Genomic DNA, 17,999 nt, shown 5'->3' with positions numbered 1-17,999 from the left:
TAATTGAAGTTTGTTGTTTTACCATGCTAAGCTTCGGAATAACATTCTATTGTATGAGGCGATAAATAACCAACCAACATATCAAGGAAGTAATGCGTGCCACTTTGGGATCTCAGCCACGTTCCTCCCAAGTAGCCCAGGTTGGCCTGTAATAAGGGAGACTTAGCCTCCTCTCAGGTGCTGGGGTTGCAGGGCTACTACTCCCACACTTGGTTGAGAATGCAGTCTTGTTTCCTTCCCACATTCTAAGATAGAATACGGCCATTCTAAGTCAAAATGAGTCATCTTAGAGCACATGGATGACAGCAACATAGGGTTCAAGGATAACCAAGCTCAGGCTTAGGTTCTGTATTATTCAGGAAACATCAGGGTTAGCTGCACTAACACTCAACCTCGCTTCTTCTTCTTCTCCTTCTTCTTCTTCTTCTTCTTCTTCTTCTTCTTCTTCTTCTTCTCCTCCTCCTCCTCCTCCTCCTCCTCCTCCTCCTCCTCCTTCTTCTTCTTCTTCTTCTTCTACAGGGTTTCTCTGCGTATCCTTGGCTGTCCTGGACTCATGTTGCAAACCAGGCTGGCCTCAATTGAACTCTGCATCCCCGACTGCTGGGATTAAAGGAATCTGCCATGATGCCCAGCTCATCAACCGAGGTTCTTTAGTGGCTTAAACACAGTGCTATAGTCCATGCTCCCACAAATACTTCACCCTTTTTAATAATTTTTGGTAGAGCTTTCCTTCACGTTGAAGTATTACACAAAGTTTCCTGGAAGGGAGAAAATGACAGGCCTGCGTTGGCAACTTGTCGCTTCTGTGACATACACACACTGGTCTCATCTCATTGGCCACAGTGAGGTGCACAGTCATATCTACCCCTAAGTGGGCAGAGGTGTACAACACTCTCATTTCAAGATGGGGGAGCAGGGTGGACTGGAAATACTTCTTCAGCAGCACAAATAGGTTTTAAGAAACTCAATATATCATCAAGCCAACTCTCCAGACCCAGACTCTCATGCAGTAAACTACCTGGACAAGATATAAATGTGTATCTTGGTCATGTTTTAGTGTTTGGAGAGCTCTCATTATTGACTCCAGCCTGTGTCCTAAGCAATAAAAAGCATATAGCTACCAAAGAATGGACGAAATGGAGCTTAACCGATTCTAAAGTCATTGACCAGGAAAGACCAGGTGCCCAATTGGATAGCGCCTATTTGCCTTTCCAGATCTACTAGCCATTTTCCCTACCCTACTCTGTGGACAAGGAAAGTGACACTTACAGATTACCTCAGTCAGAATCCCTTGCCTCTGACATTAGGTTAGGCCGATGAGGGGTACTAGTAGGAGGTCACAGAAGAAGCCCAGGAAACACCAGGGATGCCACCAGGTTCTGTACACCCACAATTGTGGTTTGACTGTCACTGAGTCGTTCTGCCCAAGGGAGACCATTGTCATTGCTCCATCTCTTTATCTTCCAGCAACATTTCCCTTCTGGGCCCATTCTAAGCCTAGAAATGATAACTGTTGTCAATTCCGATGTTATACCAGCCCTTGTTGGTTTCCCTTAATAGTCTCTATATCATTGTAGAGTCATTTTACTAAATTATTTTCAGTTGTATCTGTCATATATTTTCACTTGATAATACTTACCCCTTAAATGGCAGCTCTTAGTCAAAATAACTAGTTACATGAGAAACAGGCAGACATGAAATTCTTCTAGATCAACCATGTAATATTCAGGGCAAACAGGCATTTGTACTTGACTCTCACAAAAGCAACTTTAGGAAGAAAGGTTTATTCGATCACAATTCCAAGTTACGGTTCACTTCAGTAAAGTCAAGGCAGCAATTTGAAGCAGTTCGTCATGTGTACAGTTAAGAGCAGAGACAGAATGAATCCATGGCTTCTGATGCTCAGCTCAGTTCTTACACAAGTCCCGATCCCCTGCCTAGGGGATGGTGCCACCCACCCAAAGTGAAGGGTGTCGTCTCACTTTAATTAATGTACCCAAGGTGTTCCCTCACAGACATGCCCACAGGCCAACCTAATCCAGATAACTCCTCATTGAGACAGTGAAAAACAGCCGTCATAGCCAAAAAGAGAGGAGCTCAGACAACATGCTTTTGTCCACAAATCTATCCTGGAATAGAAATCCCTCAATGTTCAAGCAGTAAATCTAGGAAAGGAAAGGAAAACAAATGTCAATTTTCTATCCTTTTTTTTTTTTTTTTTAAACTTAACTCATTCTTACCCAAAAGAGATAATGAAAACAAAATACTACATGTCTGTTAAGCTGCTTTTGGCTACAAATGGCTGAATATTTGGCTGAGAGTGGCAAACAAAAAAGAGATACAAAAATCCCTTGTCACCCCAGCTTAGGCATCCATCTCTCTTTTTTCCCCCTAAAGATTTATCTATTTACTATTATGTATATAATACTCTGCTTGCATGTACACCTGCAGGCCAGAAGAGGGCATCAGATCACATTATAGATGGTTGTGAGCCACCTTGTGGTTTCTGGGAATTGAGCTCAGGGCCTCTGGAAGAGCAGTCAGTGCAATTAACCTCTGAGCCATCTCTCCAGCCCGAAGGCGTCCATCTCTTCAAGATTCTCCATCTATGTGGGGTAGACATCATTCCTGTGTATTATTAGGTGAGCTCTTCTTCAAGTATTACAGTATTTACCATGCTGGCCGCTTATGCATCCTTGTTTATTCATCCCAGTGACAGAGGGCTCACCAAACCCTGCTTCCTACTCCTGCAGATAGAGACCACCCATGCGATCTCCTGGCTGTCTTCAGTCGGCCAGCTAAATGGAGAAAGCGTGGATCTAGAAGACTGCAGAAGGAGCCTGGCCCCCAGGTTGATCACATGAACAGAGCATCTGTCCCCTCACCAGTCCAAACCTACCTGAGATGAAATGCATGAACAATACACTTTTCTATGTTTAAGCCATTGAGAATCGAGTGTTTTGTTACAGCAGTCCTCCGGCATGGGTAAGCACAGCTTCCTGGAAGAGTGAAAACCGTCTCAAAGTGGAAGCTGCCCCCAATCCGTTCCCCAGGCTGTCCCTTGCCTTTCCGATGACTTTCCCCCAGCTGGCCCCAGCAACTGGGGAAGGATGAATAAGAAGAGTTCCTTCACCGCCGGGGACGTGGTGGCACACGCCTTTAATCCCAGCACTCGGGAGGCAGAGGCAGGTGCATCGCTGTGAGTTCGAGGCCAGCCTGGTCTACACAGCGAGTCCAGGACAGCCAAGGCTACACAGAGAAACCCTGTCTCGAAAAACAAACAAACAAACAAACAAAAACAACAAAGAGTTCCTTCTTTGATGAGTGGATTTGATAGGGTCCCCGTGGTTTGGAACATCATCCCAGACACGTTTGCCAAACTATGGACACGGCAGCCAAGAGGCCTGGTGAGAAGCAAAGAGGACACTGCGCATTGGGGGCCAAGACTGCAGAGGCCAGGGCTAGATCTTGCTAAAACAAACCAGGGTGTCCGAGTCAGTTCATTATCGTGGGCGGACAGGCCTGCGTTTGCATGGACTTGCGTGTTCCTGGCTCTTTAGATGTTGAGTTTCTGCCTAGAATTCACAAACTATAAAATCTAGGGTTTGCTGAGCAGAGGGTTCCAGCCCACTTGGACGGATTCCAACTTTTGCTCTAGCCTGGAACGAACGCGTGTTGCCCCGGAGTTGAGTCACAGTAACTGAATCAAAACAGCAAAGAGAAAACCTAAAACAGCGAGCATCCCAAGTCCCCAGGAAATGTAAAAGATGAATGGGGAGGATGAAAGGACCAGTCTCTCTGTCTTTCAGCTGTGAGTGGTGCACTGCTGATAGAGGACAGGAAGCAAGCGTGATCCCTTCACCAGATACAGTAGCGCACGCCTGTAACGGCGACACTCATTCGAGCCCCGCCTGGGCTGTGCAGGAAGGTTCAGACCAGCTCTGGCTACATAATGAGACCCTGTCTAAAACAGTCACAGACAAAACCGAGAAATCTCTTCCATAACGGATGATGACACCTGCAGGCTGTGATGCTCTAGGCTCATGACTCTCCACCTTGCTGCAGGACAGAATCACAGGATGTTTTCAAAGACATTTTTGGTCTGACTCTACTGTAGAGATTCAGGCTTCACTGATCGTAGGTCTGGTCAGCATCAGGGCTTTTTTTTTTTTTTTTTAAGTTCACTGGCTGGGGCCATGGTGAGGCCCTAGTCTGAGCTGCTGCTGAAGGGGGTCTGTGGCTATGCAGAGGCAGGGTTTGGAGTCCATGGCCATAGTTCACATTACCACTGTAAGGGCCTGAAAATCACTGAAAGAAAACCTCAGACTGTCCCAGCTCAGGGGAGCCACTGGGGACAACGTGGCTATCCAGAGGCTGTGGAGTTGGCCTCAGGAGCTGACGGGGCTTGTCTGCTTCAACCTCTTGAGAGCTAGGCAGAAATGTGAGCCACTGTGCCAAACCCTCTCTGGACATCTTAAATACATGGAACACTGTGGTATGAGGCCTTTTCCCTTTCCAGCTTATGTTTTCAAGGTTCCTTTCTGTTGTAGCATAGATCAAGTCTTTATTCTGGGGATGGTCAGGATGGGATGGATACATCTATAATCCCAGCACTTTGGGAGGCTGAGACAAAAGGAGTGTAAGTTTGAAGACAGCTGGTTTTGCACAGTAAAACCTTGTGTCAAAAACAAAAGCAATAATAATAATAATAATAAAAACCCCAAGGACAAAATCCTAAATAAATCAATAAGACAAACTAACCAAAATTAAAACCCATTTCCTTGTATGATTAAACAATACTCCGTCATGTGCCTCTGTAGCGTCTTACCTGCTCACCAGCTGAAAGCCTCCCAGGTTGCTTGCACTCTTCCACTGCTGTGAATGACACTGGCGAACTTCGGCATCCAAGTGCTTTATTTTCTGAATGTACATTTGTCTCTCTTTGATACATAAGCAGAGTAGCCTTGTGCAACTTTCTTAGGAGCGGGCCAGCTGTATTCGGCTGCATCACTCTGTACCTGGAGAATGTCAACATTTTCAGCTTGAAAAAATAAATCAAGGCCATCCTGGTAGGTGTAATGTGACACTCACGGATTGGCCATTGCTTGTTGGCCATTTACATACTTTCTTTGGAGAAAAAAATAGTGACTTAAATGCCTTTTTCCCCTTTTCTTTAATTTTTGAGAAAGGATTGTATTAGAGTAGCCCAGGTTGGTCTTGAATTCATCTACACAAACTCTGGTATCCCAAATGTACTTCACCTAGCCAGGAGTTTTATTTGCTCTTTTTGTTCAAGACAGGGTTTCTCTGTGTAGCCTTGGCTATCCTGGACCTCACTCTGTAGACCAGGCTGGCCTCGAACTCAGAGCTCCACTGGCTTCTGTCTCCCAAGTGCTGGGATTAAAGGCCTGTGCCACCACTGTGTGGCTATTTGCTCATTTTTAAAGTTGGATCTGTTTCCGTATATATTTTGCATATTACATCTTCATCACACGTATCATTTGCAAATATGTTTCCCATTCTGGGCAGAACCACCTTTTCAAAAAGTATTATTTTATTTTATGTGCATGAGTATTTTACCTACCTGTCTGTCAGTGTACCACGCGCATGCCTTGGGCTTGTGGAGGCCAGGAGAAGACATTCATTCCTCTGGGACTGGAGTGATGGGTGCTTGTGAGCCACCAAATGGCTGCTGGGAATTGAGGTCCTCTGGAAAAGCAGCCAGTAAGTACTCTTAACTGCTGAGCCATCACTCTAGCCAGAACCGCATTTTTGGTACTGCCCTTAGAAGCACGAACATCTTTAATGTTAGTAAAACTATTTTTCCTTTGGTAGCTTGTATATTTGATGGCATGGAAATTTTGATACCTAAACATACTGGCCTGTTATTCCTGTCCCCTTTCTGAGCCTCTGCCCTCTCAAGCCCTTGTTTCTCGTGCAAAATTGAAAGAAGAGGGGATTTCCCTATTTCGTTGACTTAGGCAGACCAGGCTCTGCTTGGCGGCTGTAAGACACGTGTTTCTGTTTGGAGACTGATATGCTTCACAACAACTACAACAACAACCAAAAGAAGTATTTAAATTAAACGTGTCATCGTTATGTCTTTTGCCATATGTCAACAATTGGAGCATGGGCATTGGTGAACGAAAACTCCAGGCATAGCTTGAGACTCTGCCATTGGTTAAAGAAGTCATAGATTGTCTCCAAAGAGAGTTCAGAAACACCAGCAGTGAGTGACTTATGAGCTCCTGCAGCTGCTCGGTTTAGCAGACTCTAATCAAGGACACCTGCCTCGCACCGCTAGAGAAAAGGCCACGGCAGGAATGGACTAACGAAACCCTGAGGGAGCGCTGCCTCACTGCGGCGACCTGAGCAGCTACCTGAGGGAACGAAGCACCTCTTAGCCATTCCTGCTCAGGTGTACACTGTCATCCCTTCGTCTTCTCTCATGAGGAACCCTCTGTGTTGTCTAGTTCTGGTACTGAGTAGTTATCCCGTAAAAGGCACATGAGCATCTGACATTAAGGGTGTTTCCCTCTAACTTCTATTCTTTAGCCCTCTGCATTCTTATGTGCCCTTCGAAAAGAGAAAACAGAAGGAATCCAACCACAGAACACCGGGGACTGCTATATCGTTTAATAACACTAGTTTGTCTCTTTGGACTTATTTGAAGTTATTGTAAGTTAGACCCAAAGGCCACACATAGATTGAATGCAGCTTCTTTTCATTATAGTAAACGTTGACAGAATGGCTTCAATGTGGCCAACTCAGAGCTAGGCACTGGCACATAGGGCTGATGGAGGCTTTCACTGGATAAACTCACCCAGCAGCTAGCCTTTGCACTGAAGCTGAGCACACCGGCCTCATTCTCCACCTCGGATGGAACAATTGCTCCCTGGGTCTGCACGCACTGTCAGGAAGAAACAAAGGTAAAGACCATGCAGAAGTGTAGAGTGCTTGAGTTGGCGCCTTAGCCTTTTTTGCTGGAAGGTATAAGGACAGAAAAGCATCAGCTCACTCATGCCGAGATGTCCCTGCTGAGTCTCCTAGCAGTTCTCACCACAGTGCAGCACCCCTTAAAAGTAGGAGATGCAGGGGCCAGGGCTGTGACACAGCTCTCTGCACCCCAGTTTCCCATTTTCAGTAGGCAACAAAAGTTTGTCCAGGTGAAGTTAAGATTATGTATCATGCTTCCCTCAGAAAGTGCTAGAAGGTTTTGAGGGGGAAGCATTAATGGCTTTCAAAGGCTTAGTGCTGCAGGCCTGGAGAACATCAGTAGCCCTTGGTGGGGAGTAGTGGAGAGACGCTGCAAAAAGCAGACGGTCTTTCCTCCAAGTTACAGGCCACGGCCGAGACCATGAGATTCTGTGAGCAGAAACCCCAGGGGCCTGCATGCCAGGATAAATGTGCAGCCTTGGGCTCCATGCCCCGCTGAGCACAGAATGACTAATGCTCTCATGGGACAACTCTCAAAAAAGAATGCAGTGGTTTCCAGAGCGCTGCCTTTCTGCAGAAGCTGAGCTGGGCAAAGTTGAACTTCAGGATGAGTTCCTGAGAATCGTAGCCCATTCCTGCCCCGCTGGGAGTTGATGGTCTTTTCCTCCCCCATTCCCCCCTCCCCACCATCAACACTTACCTACTTCGAGTCTTATTCTTTAAGAGGGTTTCACTTGCTTAGCAACCCCCAGTTCACATAAGGCCATCAGCACTTAGACTTTAAGTTGAGTGTTTGATGCCTGTGCTCAGCACTGCATGCCATGTGAATTCTGGAATTCCCTCCTGCAGCACTGCGACTTTTTAAAATATCTGTAATTCTTTTTAATGACTTGGACCAGAATCTCTCTTGTTTCATGAAAAAACAATTTAAAAATTCCATCCAGTCTGGTGAACTTTTGTTCCAATGTTCCCAGTGTCTCCAAAGGTGACCAGAATGCAATCGCTGGCAGAGATGGGGATGGAAAGTCTTATGACTTAGCAGCAGGTGTGTGGCTGTTGGGACCCACAGGATAATCCAAACTTTCCTCAGAATCGACCAAGGCTTCAGGGAGGGACACACCAAGTCTGTCAGAGGATATACCTCAGACTCAACCCTGCTGAAAAAAAAATCATCAACAAAAACACTACTATTAGCTTAAAATATAGCAAGGGAGAAAAGACCTCCAGATAGAGGCAATTGCCCCTCAATGTCCATGGGTGCTTGGTTTCTAGAACCCATGTGGATGTCCAAGCCAAAGGATGCTCAATATATTTGCACATAACCTATGCACATGCTCCCATATTCTTAAAACCCCCTTTAGATTACTTACAATACTTAATACAATGCAAATGCTATAATAGTTGCTTAGGAAATAATCACACAAAGGCGTCTGTAGATGTCCAGTGCAGGTGCAGATGTTGGATATGCAAACATCTTACAGGTTTCACTGCATGATTTTATCTGCTTTGGTTGAATTTGTAGTTACAGAATCTGTAGGCACAGAGGGGCCAGACATAAGATATATGACCAAGTGATACTTTGAAAGATAAGTTTCTCCCCTTTTTTCCCTGGAGGATCTTTTTTTCCATTCCATCTATTCCCATAAGGCTCCCACCTCACTGCCTCAGGGGAAAAAAATGTGGCAAGAGAAAACGGATCCAGCTGGGAGGTGGGTTTTGCTTTTGATTCCAGAAGTTGAGATATTTAGAGTACTCTAGGGTTGGGGTGTTGTGAAGGAGACTAAGACAAGATAACGTGTATCGTCTCCAGACTGGAGAGAGAGACGTCACTGGGAGAATATAAACAGGATCTGGGAGGTTGCAAGTTTTAAGAACAAAAATGACGGTGTCTGGCTTGGCAACACAGTCAGAGAGAAGGGAAGAAAACCCTAGAGAGAAGCAGATGTGTGTTGGCCAGTAGGATTGGCAGCAGCCTGGCACACATCCCACAAAGTGGGCAGGGCAGAAAGTTCTAGAAAGCTAGATGACAACAAAACAAGAACCTAGGAAAGGGATTGCACATCTCAGCAGCCACCAGAGTGGACCAGGACCCAGAGGTCTTCCTGATTTCATAGGCCTGTCCCCAAGTCTCTTCACACATTCTCTTTGTATTGAGGAGACTTCTGGAACCCCAGAAAAATATGAAGCTCTTTTCCCACTAGCTGGGTGGGAGAAAAGCTCAAAGTCAGAAAGCAAGGGGAATTATAAAGTCCTGTTTTTCATAGGTCTGAGTTTTAGGCCAGATTTCACTGTCCAGGAGTTGGCTATGGCATGAGGTGATGCTGCAGGTGGTCCTGGGGCTGGAGGAGGCTTGGCATCTGACTGTGGAGAGCCAGTCTGACGTCTCCTGCATTGACCAAACTACTGCCACAGAGAAGAACATGGAGACTTAGTCATGTCTCTGCCTAAGCAAAAGCTGTGCGTGTATGTATGCCAGCAAAGCAACGTGTTGCTCCAGATCAAAGAGATGCACGCGTCTCACTGCTAATCTTGCCATTGCGTTCGGCAAGCATGAGTCACCTTACGGTTGCCATGGCGTAAAGCAGCTTCCTAGGCACCTCCATCTGTGTTTGTTGGTGGGATAGACCCTATGGTAAGAATTGCTAAGATGCAGTGCTTACTTAACCAATGAGCTGAGGGAGATTTGGAACTTTTCCTAAAAGGTAAAATTGATTCATCTTGAGTACTAGGAGGGGTTACTCATGGGAGTCACCTAAAGGAGAAAGTTTATTTTGGCAGAGGACATGGTCTCTTTCTTATTTCTCTTCTGGTTCTTAATCTTCATGCCTTGCAAGTAAGCTTGTTTCAGCCTGATTGGATGATTCAGGGTTTCCCCAGGAACGTAACTCATGCCAGTGTTCTCTGCCACCCATTTGTTTAAAAGAAAAGAAAAAAAAATCTAGATTTGTCTTTTGGAGAAGTTTGAAGTTTACAGGAAAAAAAATAGCTGGGCAAAGCTTACATCATCTTACATTAGTGGGGTACAGTTGATAAACCCTGATGATCCAAATTGGGTGGGTTACTCTTTTTTTTCTTTTTTTTTCTTTTTATGGTTTTCCGAGACAGGGTTTCTCTGTGTAGCCTTGGCTGTCCTGGACTTGCTTTGTAGACCATGCTGGCTTCAAACTCACAGCGATCCACCTGCCTCTGCCTCCCGAGTGTTGGGATTAAAGACATGTGCCACCACCACCCGGCCAGTGGGCTATTCTTAACTAAAGTTCATAGTTCATGCTGGGTTAACTCTTGTTGCTGCTCATTTTGTGAGCTTGGTCGACTGTAATTTATTCATATTACATTTAAATTGTTATCTCATTCCTTGTATCCTCCCATTCTTCCCTCCCTCCCATTTTTCCCTTACTCCCCTCCCCTATGACTGTGGCTGAAGGGGACCTCCTCCCCCTGTATATGCTCATAGGGTATCAAGTCTCTTCTTGGTAGCCTGCTATCCTTCCTCTGAGTGCCACCAGGCCTCCCCATCCAGGGGACATGGTCAAATATGGGGCACCAGAGTTCGTGTGAAAGTCAGTCCCCACTCTGCACTTGACTGTGGAGAGTGTCCTGTCCATTGGGTAGATCTGGGTAGAGGTTTGAAGTTTACTGCATGTATTGTCCTTGGCTGGTGCCATAGTTTGAGCGGGACCCCTGGGCCCAGATCCACACCCCAGTCTTTCATCGTCCCACTTTCAATCACGCTCCAGTCTTTATGAGCAGCCAAGGGTCTGCATTTCCATAGCCGTGCTTGCTGCTTCACCTTTTCGTGGCTTTCAATCATCATCTCATCTGCGCCCTATTTCCACTTTTGAGCAGAGTCTGCACATGCACTCTCCCACCATGTGTAACAACGAATCCTGACAGAACGGAACTGACCTAGCTCTTCAACAGACGCAACAAACACTAAAACATAACTTGGTCCACCTTCTCAAAGAGGCATATTCTATTAAATTAACAAGATTTTGGCCATTTCTTGTGCTTCAGTTCTTGTGTGTGTGTGTGTGTGTGTGTGTGTGTATGTGTGTGTAAGCACATTTAAACCTTTCTCACAGGGCTGGCTGTCTCCTGAGTCACAGGCACGGTATTAGTTTTGCCTTGCACAGAACATTTTATTACATCAGGATTTTTTTTTTTTTTTTTTTTAACCCTGGAATTCTTTTTCATTCACAGTCCCATTTTTCCTCAAAAGTTTTGTCAACATTATCACTTGGATGTTATTTTTCTAGGGTCTATATGATTTTTCCAACTGAGTAAAAGTAATAAAATGACAAAGTGGTGAACACCGAACTAAGAAAATTTCAGGCATTTTCAGATCTCAGAGTCCCAACCTGGAGCATAAAGAGTGTCACGGTTTGCAAGCTAAGGGACCTTTTGGGAGCCAGCAGGAATGGGTAGGAGCTTGTACTACCAAACAATGGTTTTATGCCACACTACTTTAAATGAGCAAGTCATATTTGCTTAGAATATGTTTACACAGCAAATGGAAGCCCCTGGATAGACCCGCTGAACTGCACCCACCTTAAAAACTGCGAGGATAGGGCTGGAGAGATGGCTCAGAGGTTAAGAGCACTGACTGCCCTTCCAGAGGTCCTGAGTTCAATTCCCAGCAACCACATGATGGCTCACACCCATCTATAATGTGATCTAATGTCCTCTTCTGACCTGCAGGCGTACATGCAGACAGAGCACTGTATTCATAGTAATTAATAAATAAAAATATTTACACTACAATTTGCATTATCTTATAATAGTGATTTTTTTTTTTAAATCTCCTTTGGAATGTAAGCTTGAAGTTTCCTCTCCCCGACCCCTGAGAAGAGGCCCACTGAGTTGAGCAACAACAATCAACTAAAGGGGGCTTCCTTTGAGCCTTGCAAGGATCAGGCTGATTCTCAGGTCCCCATTTCCTTGTCTGGGAGGTTTGTCTTTGCATAGATGGTTGGCAATGCTGAGGCCCTGGCCAGCCACTCCCTGTATACAGCAAGCCAAGAGTGGAAAGCTGGAGATGCTGCCGAAGCCCAGCCATCCTGTCTGAGCTGCGAACATTTATCACATCCGCTAGGACTGTGAACAGTTTTCCTCATTAGACTCCTGCGGCAGCCACTTCCTAGATACCAAGGCTATGAGACTGGGCCTGTTGGTTTTACGAGTGAGTTACAGCAGTTCCTTGCATAGTTTAGAGGTCGTCGCCTTACATGGCTTGCAAATACAGTCAGTCCCCATTATCCCGGATCCCATAGCCATTCAACCAACCACAGACGGAAAATATTTTCAAGGAAAAATAAAAGCGTCTTTCCTGAAGATGTGTGGGTTTCGTGATTCCCTAAATGACATAAAGGAAAGCCATTCATACAGTGCTCATGCTGTGTTTTGCATTGTGCATGATCTAGTAATAATTTAAAGTTTTTGAGAGTTGCACAGAACGCATGCAAACACCACACCACTTTATTTAAGGAACTTCACCATCTGTGGGTTTTGGTACCCACAGGGTGGGTGGGGGAAGTCTAGAACCACTACTTAAGAGCATTGTCTCCCATTGGCAGGTTTCTTTTTAACCTTGTTAATTGTCTCCTTTTTGTGCAAACGGTTTAAATTTAATGTAGTTTTCTTGGTTTATTCTCTGGTTTTGTTGCCTGTGGTTTTGATATCATATAGCCGAGATACAGAAACAACCTCACTGTACATCAGAAAGTTATTACTAAGTTAAAATGAGGTCATTAATATGGACCCTAATTGAAACTGACTGACATCCATGAAGAAAAAGAAGACTCAGGTGAGCTCAAATGGTGGACCACACGAGCACACAGACACCCAGACGACCAGCTACAGCAGCGCCTAGACCTAAGAACCTGCAGCCTCCAGAGCTGTGAGCCACATAGGGCTGCTGGTGACACATCCACCCACATCCATGGTGCAGTGACAGCCTGGTGCACTAAGTCATCATCTGTGCATCATCCTGAGGGATCGCCTTTGATGTCCTTACTCTTAAGCCTCAGCCTAGGTCTGTGTGGACAGCATCTCTGGGAGCAGAGAGCCCCGAATCTGTGTTAACAGTTCCTTTGCAGAGTTTGGACAAAGCTGACTCATCAGGGAACAGCTTCTCAGTTGGCCACGGCTAGGGTTGCTCCTGAAAACAAGTGTCCTCTAGCTCCACCTTGATGTTCTGATTGGCTAAGCGTCGCAAGCTGGAGGGTTGCAAGAGTGAGTCCACCTTCAGTGTTATTTGAAAGATCTCCCGCTGCCTTCAAGGTGCAGCCAGGTTGAGATCCATGCCTAATCTAGAATTTGCTGATGTGGGGGGAAACTGAGGCAGGATGTTACTTCCCAAACTAAGTGAATTTTTTGATAGTATGCATTGAAGAATAACCCTTATTTATTCTCCAGAAATAACAGAACATCCCTTCATGTCTAGTTCCCTTCTGAGACAGGAGACGCCCACATACCAAGGGCTTGGACACATCTGAATGACTCAGAAAACCTGACCCACCACACTAAGAGTCACAGGCTCAGGGGTAGAGAAATGGCTCCGTGGCTAAGAGCATTTGTTGTTCTTGCAGAGGACAGAAGTTCTCTTCCCAGCGTTCATATCAGGCACTTCGCAGCCCCTATACGCCCAGCTCCAGGGATTCTGATTCCCACTTCTAGTCTCCAGATAACTGCGTGCATGAGTCATATCTTAGTCAGTATTCTACTGCGGCGAGGAGGCACCGTGACCACAGCAACTCTTAGAAAGGAAAGCATTTAACTGGGGGCTTGCTCATAGTTTCAGAGGCTTCGTCCTTTCTCATCAGGGCAGGGAACATGGTGCTGGAGAAAGAGCTACATCCTGACCTGCAGGCAGAGAGAGAGACTGGGTCTGGCGTGGGCTTTTGAAATCTCAAAACTCACCCCCAGGGACACACCTACTCCAACAAGGCCACACCTCCTAACCCTCCTAATTTTTCTCAAATAGTGCCACTCCCTGATGAACCTATTCTTATTTAATCCACGGTAGGTCTATACACATACAGAATACATCACATCAGTAAAAGTAATAAAAACCAAATTTTAAACATTTTAAAAAATTAATTTATTTATGCATTTTACATCTCAGTCATAACCCCTTCCCTCCTTTCCTTCCAGCCTCCTTGCCTCTTCCTCCCTCCCCCTCCCCTATTCCTCAGAAAAGAGTTCTTAAACATTGTTAAGGTGTGTTTATTTTTATTTTATATGTATGGGTATTTTGTCTGTGTGTGTTTCTGCACACTCTATATGAGCAGTGCCTGTGGAAGCCAGAAGAGGATGTTGGATCCTCTAGAGCTGAACTTACAGAGGGTTGGGAGCTGGCATGGGAACCGAAGGTGCTGGTAAGTGAACGTGAGGCCTCTGAAAGAGCAACAAGTGCTCTTAACTGCTTAGCCATCTCCCCATCCCCAAGAAAAATAAATCTTAAAGAACTAAGCGTCAGAGGCTGTACATTTGGTGCCACTGTCCTTCTTCTGTCTTGCCTGGAAGTGGGCATGGACCAGGCTCCTGCAGGACGGCTTGAGGATTTATGGTGCTGTTTTTCCTAATGGCTTAGGAAGGGTTGTATTCTAAGCTTTTAGACTTTCCATCGCCCTGATGAGGTGTGAATGCTTTTAACATATAATAAGGCATCTTTTCCTGAATGTGTTTACATTTTTTTTGGTTTTTCTTTATTTTTATTTTTATTAATTTATTCTTGTTACATCTCAATGGTTATCCCGTGTTTACAGTCTTAAAAGAAATAAATCCTTAAGTCATGGGAAAATAATTCTGGAGGTGGTGTTTAACATATCAGCAAACTGGTAAGAGAGATGGAAGTTGGGTAGGACCATAGCAATACCAATGGAAGCAACCAGTGGGGATTTACCTTGCGCAAACACTGGGTTCAGAGCACCTCATTTCTTGTCTCATTTTATCTTTGCAGTAAAGCTGAAAGTCAACAGAGAGGGGGAGAGCTCAAAACACCTCCACCCACACAGCTTACTGTCTCTGTCAGCGTGGTTTCCACTTCTGCCTTCAGGATATGACTCCAGGAAGCTTGCCCACAAAGATGAAACTGTCAATAACCTTCGTTACTGTCCTAAAATATCTTAGTAGCTTGTTGACTCTCCTGGGCTCCTTAGCAGTTACTGCTTTGCAGCATTTGTCACCCTTCTGTCTAGTGTTACCTCCTGAAAGGTCTACCTTAGGCTAGACCCCTCAAGTATCAACTATCACATACTGCTCTTTCCCCACCCCCGAACTCCCACCCCCATAGATGCCACAAAAGCCAAGCTGTTGTATTTTGAGATTAACTTTTTCTGGAAATGTCTCGCCTTCAGAAACATGTACTTTTGCCCAGCCTTGTGACATTGATAATTTGCCTTGAGACCATTTAAAACTACTCAATCTGTTTTCCTACTGGGACTCAGCCTCTTTAATAGCTTGTGTTATTATGAGTCAGTTGGGGTCAGTAAATCAATTTTTTCCCTGTAAAACTCTGCTAAGAGTTCTGCAAAACTGAGCATGGCAGTGTACATCTTTAATCCCAGTACTCAGGAAGCAGAAAAAAGATCTCTAAATTCAAGGTCAACCTTGTCTGGCCTGGTGAATTCCAGGCCAGATAGAGCTACATAGAGAGAGACCCAGTATCCCAAATAACAAAACAAAACAAAACAGCAAAAAGTATCTGTGGTGGTTTGAATGAAAATGGCCCCAATAAACCAATAGGGCAGGGCATTATTGGGGTTGTGACCTTGCTGGAGTAGATGTGGCCTTGGTGGAGGAAGTGTGCCACCAGGGGTGGGCTTTGAGGTTCAGAAGCTCAAGCAAGGCACATTGTCACTCTCCCTGCTGCCTGCCAGAGTCAGATGTAGAACTCTCAGCTCCCTCTCCAGCACCATGTCTGGCTGCACCCCGCCATGCTTCCTGCCATGACAATAACGGACTACAACTCTGAACTGTAAGCCAGCCCTGATGAAATGTTTTCCTTTATGAGTTGCTGTGGTCATGGTGCCTCTTCACAGCAATAGAGCCCTGACTAAGACAGTATCCTGTATTCTTTTCCCACATTATGTTTTCAGTGCTGTTAAATATGAAGCAAAGCCTTGTGTTTGGGACAGACAACACTGACACCAAGCACACATCAGCAGACAGACCACAGGAAACAGACAACAGGACAGATAAAAGACACAGCGAAAGAAGTGGAGAACTCAAATTTGAGCTCACCCTTGGTCGAAACTACTCCAAGAGGGAAAAAAATCTCTGCGCTCTTTCATTGGCTTTGGTGCACTGTGCCTCAGCAAACTCTTGGCTCAGCCTTGCTTCGTTCCAAGGCTACATGATAGTGTTCGGGAGCTAGAGTTTAACAGCCGTACTATTCCTGCTGCCGTTTTATTCATGATAGAATGAGAACGCAGAGAGGTTAAAGACACAGTGCCCATAATGTACAGTTGTAGCCACATATCTATTCTGCTTCTCTCTAACACTTGAAGTTACATCTTAATCTACAAATAGCCAACCCCGTGGTAATAATCCCAGAGAAGCCTGGCATCAGCCATGTTTTAAGTCTACCGAAGCCAGGAAAAGTGGCACTTTTCAAACTCTTCAGGACCCAAGAAGGGCCTGCAAGCTTAGACGTCACAGTTCATTCCACGAAGCTGCGGATTCATGGCCACTGTGCTCCTGGCATATGGGTGTGTGGCCCACTAACCCTGAAGGCCAATGCTTCCTGATCTCCATCCCCTGCAGCCACTTTTCCTCATCCCACCCTCCCTATCTTGCAATCCCTCTCAGGATGCTCATCATCCTGGAAGTCTCAGCAGGACACACCTTGGCCATAGGTAGGAACCAGACAAGCAGGCAGAAGCATGCTACTGTGAGCAGAAACATCCTTTCATCCGGAAACACCACCCACACAGGAAAGGAAAACTCTCACAAAGTCTGAAAGAACGAGCGTCTCCAGGACCTTTTCTTACAGCTATTGCCAGAGCTGGCCGGGGGCCAGGACCGCCTCAGATGGGCCCTTTAGAACTCACGGCCTTCTGAAGCAGGAAAGGAGAGTCAGCTCAGGTGGGAGAGTTAGACCAGCTGTGCCCAACACTCCTCAAATCATGCAGGTTCGTACTGGCCAACTGGTGAGCGAGCCTGGGAAAGCTGACAGAGGGCCGAATGAAGGAGTGTCACCTGCTCTTTGCTTTTTCTACTAAAGTAAAACAAAGTCTACAAACCTATGGTAAGCAGCCAACAGCTGCAACACCCACGTCAGTTTCCCCACTTCACGAGCCATGGCCGATCTGCAGGCTTTTCTTTTCATTAGCTTATTCTAGCTCCATACTCTGTGATTTCATTTCATAACATTCCATTTACCTGCATTCAGCCATATTTTGAAAGCAATAAATAGAGAGTCTCTAAGACATACAATTGGTGGGCTTCTTATTGTCTGTAATTCTGACCATTGAAATGATCTCTCATAGCATCCCCTGACCCTCGCTTCTCCAACCCGGGGCGTGATTGACTTTCGTTTCCAGTGTATCCACATCATATATGCTACACATCCGTAAGTCACTTAATGCCATCTTGGCCAACAGATTGTCCTTGTGGCATCAGAGTATTTGTCTTCCTTCAAGTAATTATTATTTTACTTAATTATGTCCCCAAAGTACAAAAAGAGTGGTGTAGGTAATCTAAATGCGCTAAAGGAGAATATGTGATGTGCTTCCTTTAAGCAAAAGGTAAATGTTTCTTTCTTTCTTTTGTTTTTGTTTTTTCAAGACAGGGTCTCTCTGTGTAGCCTTGGCTGTCGTGGACTCACTTTGTAGACCAGGCTGGCCTCAAACTCACAGAGATCTGCCTGCCTCTGCCTCCCAAGTGTTGGAATCAAAGGCGTGCACCACCACCACCCAGCTATAAATGTTTCTAACTAAATAAGAAAAAATTGGCATACAGGATGATCTAAAGTAGTCGATGCCTTTCTGACAATCAGAAGGTCAGTGGTGGCCTTGAGCTATGCCACTTGCCCATCATTCTCACAGCTTCATCTTGTCATG

Source organism: Acomys russatus, chromosome 28 (assembly GCF_903995435.1).
Source record: "Acomys russatus chromosome 28, mAcoRus1.1, whole genome shotgun sequence".
Taxonomy (NCBI): domain Eukaryota; kingdom Metazoa; phylum Chordata; class Mammalia; order Rodentia; family Muridae; genus Acomys; species Acomys russatus.
Note: the sequence above shows the minus strand (reverse complement) of the source record.